Source organism: Macaca nemestrina, unplaced genomic scaffold, assembly GCF_043159975.1.
Source record: "Macaca nemestrina isolate mMacNem1 unplaced genomic scaffold, mMacNem.hap1 Scaffold_76, whole genome shotgun sequence".
NCBI classification, from domain to species: Eukaryota; Metazoa; Chordata; class Mammalia; order Primates; family Cercopithecidae; genus Macaca; species Macaca nemestrina.
Window position 1 is genome coordinate 113,348 of NW_027257867.1, and position 15,062 is coordinate 128,409.

A 15,062-nucleotide genomic window follows, 5' to 3' on the forward strand; every position below is an offset into this window, starting at 1 on the left:
GAGAACCATCCTGTTCCGAGTGTTGCCATTCTGGTTCTAGAGTAAACTTGGGGAGAAACAACAGCCAAAAGCCCCGAGGAATATTCTGTGATGTTGATCACGTTTGGTAGATTTGTTGCTGAGACTGTGAAATGAGAAGCCCTGGAGGTGCAGGTCTATCAGGCCATGCGACGTGAGACAGCTGCTGCTTCAGGGGTTGGAGTCCCCGTGCCAGAGGCTCAGTCCTGCAGAGACTTCTGCACAGTGGGCAACTGATGCCTCCGGTTGATTGTGAGTCCCCCAGATGAATACCCATGAAAGGTACCGTGTCAGCAAAGAGTCAAACTCTGTGAAGCATTTGGAGATTTATTCTGAGCCAAATGAGTTACCATGGCCCTTGATACTGCCCTCAGGAGATCCTAAGAACATATTCCCAAGGTGGTCAGAGCCCAGCCTGGTTTTATAGCTTTTAGGGAGACATAAGACAATCAATCAAATAAATGTAAGATGTACATGGGTTTGGTCTGGAAAGGTGGGACAACTGGAAGCAGGGGTGTCCAGGTCATAGGTAGATTTGAAAATTTCCTGATTGACAGTTGGTTAAGAGAGTTGTCAGATAAGGGGTTGTGGAGACCAAGGCTTTGTCATGTGGAGGAAATCCTCCAGGTAGCTTTGGAGAGAATAGATTGCAAATGTTTCCCATCAGACTAAGCGTCTAAGTTCTGTCTAATTCCAGAAGGGAGGTGGGGTGATGAGGCAAGTCCGACCCCCCAGCAATCATGGCCTGGACTAGTTTTTCAGATTAGCTTTGGAATGCCCTTGACAAAAGCCGGGGCTGTTCAGATGGGCAAAGGGGCTTCGAATTCTAATGTTTTTAAAACCAGAAAGTGATTGTGTTTTTTTCTGTGGATAACAGCTAGTGTAGTAATTAATATTTTATTAGCAGATTAATTTGGAAGTCAATGTGTTTTCAAGTATGTTAATTATTAAGTCATCAACAAACAGAGAAGGGCTTACTTTGAAACCAGCCTGAGACTCAAGAGGCTCATCAAAGAAAACGATGGACTTGGGAGAACTGATTCACGAGTTTACTGCGCCAAGTTTCAGGCATTATGAGAAGTCTGTGCTGATACATTGTGACTTGAGAACTTAAATCTTGATGGACTCTTAAGAGTGAGGCTTTTTTTTTCTTTTCTTTTTAAATGGTCAGTGTTTCTGTCTCCTGTGTTTTGTCTTCCAGCCGCTGAGCACTTTAGCTTTGTGTTCACGTGGCCTTGTTCTCCGAACCACCTGCTTTGTGGCTCCTCTGTCCTGCCCACCTTGATCGCGTCTTCCCTGCCCCGTGGGTTTTATCCCGAGGACTGTTCTCCGCTGTGGGGAGGGGAGGATCAGTGGACACTGGCTTTACCGACTCATTTTCTGTGTAGCTCCCAGTTTCTCAAATTCTTAATTGTCTTGGATTCCCTGTGAAACTGGGAGTCAGGCCTTGGGCGCAGTGCTGGGTGGCCTTGGGCGCAGTACTGGGGCAGGAGGGAGAGATGAGAACAGGAAGGATGGGTTTGTCAGGGGAAGGAACCCCTTGCCAAATTCCTGTGTCTGTTTTAGGTTAAAGATGAATGGCCGGATGGTGGATGTCTCACCTGCTGTGGCTGGACCTCGCTGTGCTGAACCCTGAGCAGGGGCCCCAGCAGCTGCCTCCTGCCAGGCCGGGGCCACAGGGCTGGGCTTCTGCCTCTGGGAGGGCTCGTGCCAAGGTGCAAGGGTCTGCACCGCTCGTGTGTGACCTGAGGGGCATGTGGGAAGCTTTTCTGTGCTCCTCACCTGGGAGAAGTTGAGCTCATCTGGGCTAGAGCCTCTGGGGAGGTAGGAAGGCAGAGGCCTGGAATTCCTGCTTTCCCCAGACAGCAAGAAAGCTCAGCGTTGCACCTGCTCTGAGATGCCCTCAGCAGCCATATATAGTTGATTTTAACATGACGGAAGGTGCCAATTAACCCGGCTCTGTGGAGAGCTTTGAGGATTCCAGGCCCTGGGCCCCGGGCTTTTTAATATGTTCCTTCCTGAACAAAAAAGAACAAAAGATCCCTGTGGCTGATGTCGACTGCGTGGGGTAGGACATGCTGAGCTTGGGTGGGGCTTGCCCCTGAGTTTCCTTGGTGCTCCTCCCAGCCCCAACGGACACCAGCCTCTCCAGGCCGAGGCTTGTCCTGTTTAGACCCTCGTTGGTGGGGTCTGTGGTCCTGGATCGAGGGCCCAAGCACTTCTTTCATTATTATAAATGATTCACCAGAGATGCGCGGCTGTGCCCAAACCTCTCACGAGCATGAGATACAGCCAGTGTCGCTGCCGCAAGCTCATAATTCTAGTGGAAAGAGGAAATTTTACTTTTAATGTGCTCGTGTGACTCAGATGCAAATATTCAATTCCCATTAAACTTTCAAGACCTTGAGATCCTCTGAGATTCCTTGGGAAGCCGTTCCTTGGCCCCACGACTAACTCTCCTGTGGAAGGAGGCTGGGGTGGTCCGCGGGGTCTGGGATCCTGCTGCGTTCTCCAGGATTCCTTAGGTTTCATCATTAGTCCCAGCTCTTCAGCAGGTGGAGCTGATTGACTCTGACATTTCCATTATATTGTTCTTGTGTTGCCTCAGTTAACTTAGAATAATCAGTATTTACCAGAAATAATTGATGGCGAGATGGGAATTATTGGTGATTCCCTGACATAGGCAGCCTGTATAGATAAGCGTGTTACACGGTGTCTAATTTCTGAGATGTTGGTCCACACCTTCTCAGGAACACACTTTGAGGGGTAGATTCCTGTGCAGGAGAAGCTGCTTTTCCCCGAGACGCGGTGGCGGCTCCTGCACTGGCATGGCAGGGTGGCTGTGTGACTGGGCAGGGCTGGACATGCTCCTGCGCTGGGCGCCCACCTCCGCCCTACATCTGTGTCGAGGGTGCCTGCCTTTGTTCCCCCAGGTCGAACTCATAGAATTGTATACCTTCCTGACACATTCCTGCATAGAGATGATTAGATCTGGGGGCTGAATCTCAATCTGACATGCATGTAGGTAAATTATTGACGTGAATGACTTGGGTCCTCCACCTTCAGGGTCAGGAGGCACGAGGTGGGTTTGGAGACAGCTGCCTGGCTTCAGGAAGTTTCTCTCAGAGCCTGTTTCTTTCTCTAGCAAAGTAAATGATGCCTACCTCACCGGGCTTAACACACGCTCAGTACTCAGATGCTGTCTGATCTTTGTTATAGTTAGTATTTGGGGAACAGCGTGGCTGGTAAGAAAATGTGTTATCTTTACAATTTATACAATGTCATACAAGGCAAGCGTGAAACCGGGACACTACCTTAATCTGAAGATGCTGGTGCTTAGTCTTCTCCTCAAGCATTTTGTTGTCATTCTGGCGTGTGTCAGCCAAGTCATATGACGGTACCGCGTGCGTGATGCCAGCTCAGTTACCTTGGAATGGGGAACCTGAGGCTGCCAGGGAGCATCCCTCCTGCCTCCAGTCCTCGGGGGTTTCTCTCTCTCTCTCCTTTCCTCTGTCCCTCCCTATCCCCCAATCTTCCTCACCACTCCTGCTCCCCTCCCTACCCTCCTCACTTACTCTACAACAGAGGTCCAGACTTTGACAAATCCCAGCTGGGCCTATTTATCGCTTGGCTGGGAAAGCAGAGGGAAAGGGGCCCAGTTACTACAAAAATAGAGAATTGAAATAGAATGTGAGCTATTTTTGCGTCTTGTTTTTTATTTTATTCTGAATATAAAAGGCAAGTGTCAAACAAAATCGGTGCTAACTGCGCCACTCAGCTCCGAGTCTGCTTTGTCGGGGCTCCGTGGGTTCCCACGCCCTGGCCTTCTCCATGAGCGTCTGGACACGCCGTGGCTGTGAAAGGAGCATTCAGTTATGGTCCTTTGAATGTTGCAGAGTCATGTTTAATAAAAATCTTCACGTTTACCCACAGCCAAGTCTTGATTTAATAACAGGTACTGCAGGTCTCTGGGTAGGGCTGAGCCTCTGTTATAGAAGCAGCTGCACCATCTGAGGGGCAGGTCCGTATGGGCTGGCAGGCGGCCTGGTCCTTGGAGCACAGGGTGGACCTGACTCAGTCCTGGCAGTGGGGGGCCTTGCAGTTCTAGGATGTAGTGATGCAACCTGTGGCATAAATAAAAAGCCTCATGTGCCCCCATGAGAAGCTGGGGCTTCCCCTCAGTACTGTGGTGTGCTGTGTTTGTGATCGTGCAGATGTAAAAGGGTGAGGGAGATGTCTAAAAACCAGGCTCCCAAAGACAGCCCTTCATGTCTGGTGCTTTCATGTGTATATGCACACGTGTTTGACGCGTGTGCACCTTCACACGTTCACCTCTTTCATGCATGTACACCTGTTCCTGTGTTCATACACCTGTTTCGCGCATGCACCTGTTTCGCCTGTGTATGTGCCTGCGCGTTCACCCTGTATTGCGTCATACGTTGTATTTTACATATTGGGTATTTTCAGTTTGTATCGTGAGCTTGTAACGACGTCGTGAAGAAAAGAGGGGGCCCTGGCAGCCTTTGGCTCTGAGAAACGTGATGTCACGGGAACAGATGAGACAGCCCGGGTGAGGCCGGCAGAGGCCATCGTGGCCTTGGGAGTCCGTGCACATCCACTGTCTGTCGCTGTGTGACAAGTGACCCCAAAACCTAGGGGCTTAAGGCAACATACACGTACGACTGTACAGCTTTTTCAGGTTGGAAATTCAGGGCAGCCCTGCTGAGCGGCTCTGGCCCAGTCCCCCGGGTCACTGTGAAGATGCTGTCCAGGGCTGCAGCCATCTGTAGGCTCAGCTGGGCTGGAAGTTCTGCTCCAGGATGCCGTGCTGACGTGTCTGCGGGCAGAGGCCTGGTCGTCCACACCTGGCCACTCCCCGGGGCTGCCAAGTGCATTCCTGCCCAGGGCCGCTCCTTTCCCCAGAGACGTAGCAGTGCTGGTCTTATGCCCAGCGTCAAGGTGGCCGGGTCAGGAGCAAAGACTTGTTTCCCCTACTCGGCGGCTACTCCTGCAGGGCTGGGAGACAGTGGAGGTCGCGCAGGAAGGTGTTCGCTGAAGACCGTGCTCTGTGACTTGACGGGTGTTCCTCCCAGGAGGGTGAAATGGAGACTGGACGCCGGAAGCAGCATCCTGCGTGACCCCATGTGTAGTGGGGTCACAGCAGAGCTAAGTCCTTCCTTTACAGATACTTTTCAGAGTCTACCCGCCTTTAGATTCTCTGATTAACGTGTCTGAGGAGGGTCCCAGGAGTCTGCCACCTGCCAGGCCAAGGAGGTTCCCTGCATGTGGCTCTCCCCTGACACCTTGAGAAACGTGACTCGAGAGAATCACCGAAGTTTCCTAAATGAGTCACCTGCTTTCTCTTCTCTTTGCTTTCATGCCTCCCCAGGGTAGGTCAGTCCTGTCCGCCACAGCGATACCTGCATGCTGGAGTTCCAAGGAGTTTGGGGGTGTGTCGGGTCCCCCAGGGAGATTCGGTGACTGAGGATGCTGTCATAGCAGCCAACATGTCCTTATTGTTTTCACTTTTAATGAAGTTCAGTTACTAGGTTTTCTGAGGCACAATGATGTCCTTGTGAAAAATTGGTGATCAGGGAAGCAAGCAAGTGTGGGAAAATGATCCTGCCCTTAAATCTAAAAAACGATGAAACAGCAAACAGCCCTGAAGAGCCCATGAACCTCCTCATGGGGCGGTGAGGAGACACCTCAGTAATGGCTTAAAAAAAAAAGTGATAATACTGAAGAAAAGGTAAACTAAATTTTGGGTCTCCTATGGGTAAAGAGATTGTGGCTTACATTTTGGATGTATGCGTTTATATACTTATTTATTTTTCTTTGTTGGATTTAGAATTAGTTGAAATAATTGTGTTTTTTAAATTTAAAAATTATGGGGTATACGAAGTCTAATCTCTGTGTGACATTTCTGTACTGTGAGACTCCACATACAAAAGTGAAGCCCAGACTGTCTGTCTCTAATGAGCCAGAGAGAGGTGGTCATCTCCTGCAGGCCGGTCTGGTCTCCAGGCATCTGGCCATCCTCCCAGTCTTGGGCACACCTGCATCACTGGTGCTTTCTGCCAGACTGTGACTCTGCCCAGGTTTCAGGAGCACCCGGAACTGTTTTCCTAGGGGCTCCTGCTTTGTCCTGGCTCCTGGAAGCACAGGCTTTTGACGAAGGACTCTCCCCACTGCCAGGTAAATTGGTGATTGCCCCACAGTCTGTATTTGTCACATGGGGCACAGAGAGTCTGGGCGTGCTGTCCTGGCCCTGGAGCCAGCTCTAGGACTGCCCGGCGGCATTGCCTCCACCCCTCATCTGGGAACAGGGCGGTGGGGAGGAGAAGGGAAGCAGGGTCTTGACCCTTCTGCGTCTCGAGAACACGGGAACACATCGTCCCATTGCCTCACACCATTCACAGCCCAAGCTTGTGTGAAGTATTATTTTATAACCTCCCCTGACAATGATGTATTTTATATAAGCAGCACATAAAGTGGTAATTTAATACCCTATCGAGCAGGATTAAACAATAAGGAGCAGATATCACTGTAGAAAAGTTACTTTATCCGGGAAACATTTATCTACTGCAGGTGGATGTGAATCATGGCTTCCTCCTCGGTGGCTCCTGATGAGCCTGTGAAATTCTGTCCTGTTCACCACTGTTAGTTATAAGCTACACCTTTCCTTCTATGACGCGTTAGTTACAAGCTCTACCTTTCCTTCTATGATGTTTATTTCTTGCCTGTTCAGCACTGTTAGTTACAAGCTATACCTTTTCTTCTGTGATGTATATTTCTTGAAGGCATGGACTAAATCCTAATTCCACAGTATTCGATGCACATACTCAAGAGATACTTGTTTGAATGAATGGATTAATAGAAAATAGAAGTGGTGACTTCACTTTATTTCATTATGTCAAACTTTGTCTACACGGAAAATTTTATGGTCCTTTGGAAAAACAGGGCCTCTGTGCAGGGTTGTTAGAGATTGTGAGAATGCCGCAAATGGCTCTGTGGCTCTAGGCTCACAAAGGGCTTGAGGGACTTGGTGGCGCACCTGTGTTGAAAACTGAGTTATGCAAATCCATTGGAGTGACCTGCCAGCACCAGCACACACAGCCCTCCTTCCCAGTTGATTTCTGCACAGAGGCTTCTTCTGAATGCCCCAGGTGAACGTGGGTTCAGCCATCACTGCTGGGCTTCCACAGCAAGCCAGGGTGCTGCAGGGACGAGAGAGAAGAGGGGCAGGACCAGGATCTTCCTGGGCCCCAGTGCCCGTGTGGGGACGCTGCCTGGCCTGGCTTTTCTGGGGGAGGTCAGGGAAATGATGGCATGGAGGGACTGTTGGTATGAGTCGCTTGCTCAAACATAGATCCCAGGTCTGTGTGGGAGGCAAATAGAAATTTATGTGGGTATCATCAGTAACATAGCAAACATGGGCTTCTTCACTAGGGTGGCTGACCCTCTTGCTCATCTGCTGAGCAAAGGCCCGGCCCGGCCAGGCCCGGCCTGGCCTTCTACGCCTCCACAGTGAGCTTTTCTCAAGCTCTGTCCACTCCATGGAGATGGCCGGAGCCAGGGCAGATATGGGGTGTTTTCCACTTTTTATTTATTTTTTCTTTTTTGAGATGGAGTCTTGCTCTGTCGCCCAGGCTGGAGTGCAGTGGTGTGATCTCGGCTCAGTGCAAGCTCCACCTCCCAGGTTCACGCCATTCTCCTGCCTCAGTCTCTCGAGTAGCTGGGGCCACAGGTGTCCGCCAACACACCAGGCTAATTTTTTTGCGTTTTTAGTAGAGTCAGGGCTTCACCGTGTTAGCCAGGATGGTCTCAATCTCCTGACCTCGTGATCCACCAGCCTCGGCCTCCCAAAGTGCTGGGATTACCGGCGTGAGCCACTGCACCCGGCCAGGTATTTGTCAGTTTTTGAAAGCTACATTTAAAGAATGAAATAGACCGAACAGAATTACTTCCTTTTGAATATTTAATACTCAGTCTACCAGAACACTTAAATATAGTTAATGTATTCAAATAATAAGAAAGAACTTTCCCTCTGTTCCAAAGAAAAAGTATAAACAACCTTTTACTTGTCAGGGATTTCACTATGTTTCTAAAAAGCCAGCAAGCACTTTTCCTGAAATAGACCCATCTCTTCCTCTGCATAGACCCTATGAACATTTTAGCTACATTTCTGCTGTATCTTAATGTGATAGATTGTAGAAAATTCCTTGCTACTGGAACTTCACGATGCTTTCCTTTGAAACATCAAATAGAAAGTATGGATAGTAAATCTCAGACTAGTTGCAATTATCAGTCTTGGTAGAGCTGCCACCCACAGCCTCTGTCAATTACAACAGAGTGTGTCTCCCCAGCAACCCGGATTAGATTGCGGACCAAGCCAGGCTCACCCAGGATTCAGTGCAACGTCTTTCAAAGCTGTAGTCACTGCCCCTGGAGGAGACTTGAGAAGTCCTCCCTTTGATGCCTGTGCATGGCTGTTCTCAGATCACAGCAGCTGCAGCAGCATCTCAGAGGATGCCAGCAGGGGTGTCCTGGGTATTGACACCACGGTAGGGGCCTGCAGTGTCTGAATGAAATGGGCCGTGAAAGTGAGCACCCTAGAGGAGTCCACAGCCACGTTTCAAAGGTGCAGTGGCCCGAGGTGAACCCCAGAGCACTGAGGAGCCTGGAGTTGACCTGTCACGACTTCATTGAGAGAGCTGACTGAATTCCGTACCTGTGCGGGCAAAATATGGCTGTTTGCGCTTGGCCCCTTCTCAGTCCAGGGCTAGGGAGGTTGTCTGCACAGCTAGTGGGAGCTTAACTTTGTGCACACTCGGGGTTGGGTCCCACTCCTTTCTGTGAGCCCAGGGAAGATAGACATGCCGAGCTCTCCTGGAAGGAGGGCCCTGACGAGTGGAAGCTGAGCTTCAAGATGGTCGGCCTTGTGGTGTGCGTGGCGGGTTCGGAGTCTGTGTGTGCTGAGTGGGGGCCCGGCTGCTGCTGTCGCTATTGGGCTCAGCAGACGCTGCGGGGGACGTGGCTCCTGTTGTACTTGGTGGTTTTCTCCTCACAGGAGTGGGTTTCCCTGCTGTGAAGGTGTCGGGGCTGTGACAGGCAGCCTGGCAGGAGGAAGACGCTCGTGGGGTTGTGCCCTGAAGCCCCCTTCCTCTTGAGGAGCATGAAGGGGGTTTGGGACCCTGCTTCCGGCTGCGCTCCCTTGCTAGGTTCTTGGCCTCGGGGGCCAGGAGAAGCTGAGTACAGGCCTGAAACCTGGACCCCTTCCACAGCCTCCGTGGCGTTTGTGGTGTGATGCGGGACGAGGCCCTTGGAACTCCAAGCCCTACCCTGGCATGCCCGCCCACTGGGGCGTCTTGGGCACCTGCTGTGTGCTAGGCTCCGTGGTGGGGTGGGCGGTAGCAAGGGCTGTGGGGTAGAGTGGACACGGTACGCGTATGATGAGAAGCCTCAGGGAGGCAGTGGGAGCACAGCTGAGACCTGCAAGGAGGGGACTGGCTGTGGGTGTTGGGGCTCAGGGAGCTGCCTCTACCCAGAGCCACAGTGGCCAGTGAGGGCAGAGCAGGGGACCGAGGCCCAGGGAAGCCGTGTGTATGGTTCGCATCAGGTGTGCGGGTCTGCCGGGCTGTGCGGCCCTTCTCAGTCCTGGCTGGGCCTGGGGTCCCAGAGGGAACGGAGGGTCTTTGCATCTCCCTCCTCTTGCTTCCCTGCTGCTTCCTGGTCAAGGGATGCTTCTTTATTGCAACTCTGGCAGTTATTGTGCATATTAAGAGGAGTTTCACAAAATCGTAGGGGGGAAGGCGGACTAGGGATTCATTTTTTTTTCTCCCCCTGATTTTACACGGAGCCTTCTACTATCCCTTAGTGTGGAGGCAGAGTGCAGATGCTCTACAGTTATCTATCCAGGAAGAGAAGAGCTGATGGGAAGTCACAGATCTGATCATTGCAATAGCACTGACATTTTTAAGTGGGAGAATGCTGATGTCTATAATAATCAGAGTAAAACTTCAGTAGCTTCAACATAAAGATTCTGAGATGATCTTAGAGCCATTTCGTCCCTAGATCCTTCTGCAGTGTGGAGTGTGACATCTCTACCAGCCTCTGGTCAGTGGCCACCTGTGGGTAACTGAATGCTTGAAGTGTAAATGAGAACTTCTAATTTTATTTAATTTTAGTCAAATTTAAATAGCTATATGGGCCGGGCACCGTGGCTCATGCGTGTATTCCCAGCAGTTTGGGAGGTCGAGGCGGGTGGATCATGTGAGGTCAGGTGTTCAAGACCAGCCTGGCCAACAAGGTGAAATCCCATCTGTACTTAAAAATATAAATAAAATAGTCAGGCGCGGTGACAGGCGCCTGTAATCCCAGCTACTCGGGAGGCCGAGGCAGAAGAATCACTTGAACTCGAGAGGCAGAGGTTGCAGCAAGCCGAGATCGAGCCACTGCACTCCAGCCTGGGTGACAGAGGGAGACTCTGTCTTAAGAAAAAAAAAAGATTTTAAAAAACCCTACATGCCCCTAGTTGCCTCTGTAGGAGACGGCATAGTTCCAGAAGGTAGACTTTGTGTTGAGGACTCTGCAGCGTCAGGCTGGAGACAGTCTCCCTTCCTAGCAGCGTGGGCCCCTGGGCTGTTCTTCTACCAGAAGGGATGGTGGCGTCTCTGGGAGGTATCTGTAGACTCAGATCTGTGTGGATTAGTGACTTGTGTTACTCACAGATACTTAATTTTATGGGTAAATGAATACCTGGACTGGCTGCAACTTCAGGGCGAGATTCGGGAGTAGGGAGTGAAAAGTGACGACGGAACCCTGGGCTTGTCCTGCTGCCCCCAGGACCCGGTCGGGGTGCCTTCTCGTCTGAAGTCCCAGCACGTGGTCAGGGTACCCCTTGCCTCTGAAGCCCCCAGGAAGTGATCGGGGCACCAATCCCCTCTGAAGCCCCAGCACCTGGTCGGGGCACCCCTCCCTTCTGAATCCCCCAGCCACCTGGTCGGGGAGCCCCTCCCTTCTGAATCCCCCAGTACCTGGTCGGGGCGCCCCTCCCTTCTTAAGCCCCCAGACCCTCCTGGCCTGCGGTGCTGCTTCTCCAAATGCTGTCCTTGGCTGTTTTCCAGGAGTCACCTGCACCAGAGCAGGCTGCGTGTGTCATTTCTTGTCGGATCTGGGGTGTCAGTGAAGCTCATTTATCTTGTCTTCCTCCTCATGTGCCGTATCTCACCTGTTGACTGTCTGAGTTTGTGTGAGTGCGTGTTGTGCGTTCTCAGGCTGTACTCGGTGCTTAGGTGACAAGAACGTCTTAGAGCAACGGACTGTCTGCTCCAAAGGACGCTGGGCATGAATCGAGACACAGTTTACTTGTGGGGTTTAAATTTCCTGGGTGTTGGAGGCAATTAAGGGGAAACAAGGTCTAAAAAACCCCTGCAGATGAGGAAGGCAATAATGAAAAAAATTACTCTATACACACTTAGCAGATGATTTACTTTGTAGGTGAATTTTGCATTTCGGGAACTACTAAAGCTACTGTTTGTAGGGATTCCTTGATGAGCTTCTTGTTTTCTGTCTAGAAAGTAAAGTGGATCGGTTTTGCCTTTAATGCTGACTGACTAGAATCTACTTCCTTTTCCCCCCATTCACGTTAGGGTGGGGATTGGACTGGAAGAGCTGTAGGATCTCTTTATTTCTGATCTTAAATGAATTTTTTCTTCAATGCCCGGTTCTTTGGTTTGGGAAATGTGCTCAATTTGTACCGTGCTTTAAATGTACACAATGGTCGAAATTGCTACTTTTCTTTAAAGTTAGATATAACATCTTAAGTAAAATGTCATCTATAAATCAGGCACAGTCTGGGGCCTGGAGACCCCTCTTGTCACTTCCTTCCAGCTGTGTCTTCTTCCCTGGCCACATTGCCCCTGGCCACATCTCCTCCCCAAACCACGCCGTGTCATCCGCCCACCACCTCACCTCTGGTCACAACACCTCCCTCCCGGCCACATCACCTGTGGCCTCACTGCCTGCCTCCCTCCTTCCTGGTGGCCTCCGTGGCTCCCACTGTCTGCCCTCCCGAGGGTCTGTTCAAGGCTCCTTCCCCGTTTTCCACTCCTGAGTGTGGGTCTCGGGGCCTAGATGTTTCACAGGATGCAAGTTTCTTCCCTTCCAGCCGTGGGTCTCTGAGCGACAACTCCAGAGAGGGCACTAAGCTCTCCTTACCTACCTGGGGGGCCCTGAGCCCTGACCACCGACCACCAGGGCTTTTCTGCAGTGTGTGGGGCAGACTCATGCATGAATTGGACTAAAAAGATGCTTCCAGGAATCCTTGTTTTAAGTGCACTGGAGCAGAGATGGGGAGAGGGGACCACCTGGTTTGCTCAGAATTTGGTCCTGATCACAGCCAATGAGGCAACATAAGCACCTCCTAAATGAAGCATTCCACAGACTGATTTTACACATGACAGAAAGGCTTCACACAATGAGTGAGTTTGAGCTGCATTTGAAGGAAGAACAGGTCCCTGTAGGTGGAAATGAAAGGTAAGCGTGACCCAAGCCATCAGCAGCAGCGGGGGTGGGGTGGTGCAGACTCCCCATGGATGGTGGGCATGGCTGAAATGCAGGAGAGGGCAGGGGTGCGAAGGAACAGCAGGGCGGCAGTAAAATTCCCCTGCAGAGAGGGGACGTGACTGAGATATTATCACATGTATACAACTGAGAGATGATTTGAGGAGGATTTCTGGGAGCCTGTGGGAAGAGCACGTGGTCATCATCAGTTCTCGGGATCTCTTTTTATGAAGTGAAAATAGTCTTGCCTCTGCCTATCTTGTGAGCTGTTGTGACGATCAAATCAGATAATCTTCAGCGAGCCTTGTAAATGCTAAAGCTTATGACAGACTGTTCCAGCCCCCTTGTCTCTACCCTCCTTTCCTCCTGAGTAACGTGAACCCTGCTGGGTACCTCACTATCTGCCTGGTTTCCTCCTCCATAACGTGAGCCTTGAGTACTTGCTGGGTACCTCGCTGTGCACCTTCCTTAGTAACGTGAGCCCTGAGTATTTGCTGGGTACCTCGCTACCTGCCGTACAGCTGGCTGTAGAATTGTCAAACGCACTTGGCTGGCACATAAGCAGAAGTGCTCGCTGGGCCTTGGGAGGGCTTTGTGACATGTGGGTGCCTTCTGTTCCCTGTTAGGCTGGAGCTGCAGGAGCCCCCCTAGACCAGATAGAGGACCAAGGCTGTGGCCTCGGGGTGGGGGCTGGGGGAGCTCCCTGGGTTTATTGTGTGGGTGAGAGCAAACTTCAGTCCCGCTGTGGCATTGGGATTCAGGGTTCCTTCTGGAATGTTCTGAGTGAGAAACAGGAAGTGTGCACAGGTGCGTCTTCTGTGGATTTTATGGTTATCTCTTGGGAGAGCACTGGTGCCTCTGAACTATGAACCTGCAGAACCACTTCTTCCACTAACGGCCGCCTTTATATAAAGAATGACTTACAAAAGATGCCACTTCAGATGGAGGTATTTGCAGGTGTGGCCTGAAAAATGAACAAAATGACTTTCATCTCAAGGAAAGTACCTTACATTTTTCCCAATGATAGACATTTGAGCTTTCCAGTGAATATTAAAACATAAAAATCTTGTGTCCACCACTTTCTCATGTGACCAATGGTGATACTGACGTGGGGTTTTTTTTTTTTGTTTTGTTTGTTTTGTTTTGTTTTTTTTTTGGGGGGACATATAATGTGGAAGCCGCTCATAACTCTGAACCAGTATTTTCTAACCAATGTGTGATTACAAAATCGTGTGCTGGTAAAAGCCATTCAAGTGCAAGACCGACCAGTCGACTTAGAAGGAATTGGGGCAGAAAGGCCCGTCGACCAGAGCACAGACTCTGTGTTGCAGACAGCCTGTACGGAAGTGCCACTTGTTACATTTGGCAGCAGAGAATACCTAAAATGATCTGAAAACACAATGAAAATACTGCTTCCTAATTGTATATCAGTAGGGGGTCGGACTTTCTTCATAAACTTCAGCCATGGCTCTGCAGCCCACTGAACGCAGATGCAGGCATGAGAACCCTGCTGTCTGAGGTGCAGAGATGTTAGGTGTTTTCACAGTAGCACAAACTGTTGCCACGCTGCTGCTTATTTTGGAAAATGGTTTCTTCTTTAAGACTGTGTTAAGATGTAATGACTTTATCCTTGTAAAAGAAACTAAATTATGTTCTTTTTTTTTTTTTTTTTTTTTTTTTTTGAGACGGAGTCTTGCTCTGCCACGCAGGCCGGAGTGCGGTGGTGTGACCTCAGCTCACTTCAACCTCTGCCTCCTGAGTTCAAGCGATTCTCCTGCCTCAGCCTCCCTAGTAGCTGGTACTACAGGTGTTCAGCACCATGCCAGGCTAATTTTTGTATTTTAGTAGAGACGGGGTTTCACCATGTTGGCCAGGCCGGTCTCGAACTCCTGACCTCAAGTGATCCACCTGTCTCTGCCTCCCAAAGTGCTGGGATTACAGGCATGAGCAGCCACCACTCCCGGCCTGATGAGAAAGCTTTTTTGTGCTCTTTAATAAAGTGCAAAGGGTTCCTGAGACCCAAAAGTTTGAAAACCACTGGCTTAAACCGACAAAATTGTCCATGATTCTTCAGTGTATCTTCTAATCTGTTGATGGAGAGAGGACAGCAAGGGTTGCTTTACTTTTTTCCTTTCACAACTCAATGGTGCTGGGACAACTGGGGTATCCACATAGAAAAGGATGGACTGGACCCTTCCTCACCCTACACGCAAAGCTCAACATGGTTCCAATGTAAGGAGCTGACTGAGACCCATTCTGTCAGTCTGCTGGGTACCATAACGGACACCACAGACCGTGCGACTTAGACAATAGCATCTTATTTCCTTTTTTCTGGAGACTGGAAGCCTGGGATCAAGGTGCGGGCAGGGTTGGATTCTCTGGGGCCTCACCCCATGCTTTGTAGACAGCTTCTTCTCTGTGTCCTCACAGGTTTCTCTTACGTGTATGCAGCACTGAGGACTGTGTCTAAATTCTCTTAA

General features: G+C 50.4%; 1 protein-coding gene across 2 annotated transcripts in view; it reads right to left on the reverse strand.

Annotated features, from left to right (window-relative positions):
- Positions 1-7,899: 7,899 nt before the first annotated feature.
- LOC139361627 (disco-interacting protein 2 homolog C-like) overlaps positions 7,900-15,062 on the reverse strand; it is a 182,558-nt gene continuing 175,395 nt past the window's right edge. Inside the window, exon 5 of one of the 2 annotated variants that reach the window (XM_071090291.1) lies at positions 7,900-7,945. The gene's annotated coding sequence lies outside the window, so the exon portion shown is untranslated. Of the gene's footprint in view, positions 7,946-10,557; positions 13,547-15,062 lie in introns of those variants that run through there. The other variant, XM_071090290.1, reaches the window with a different exon arrangement.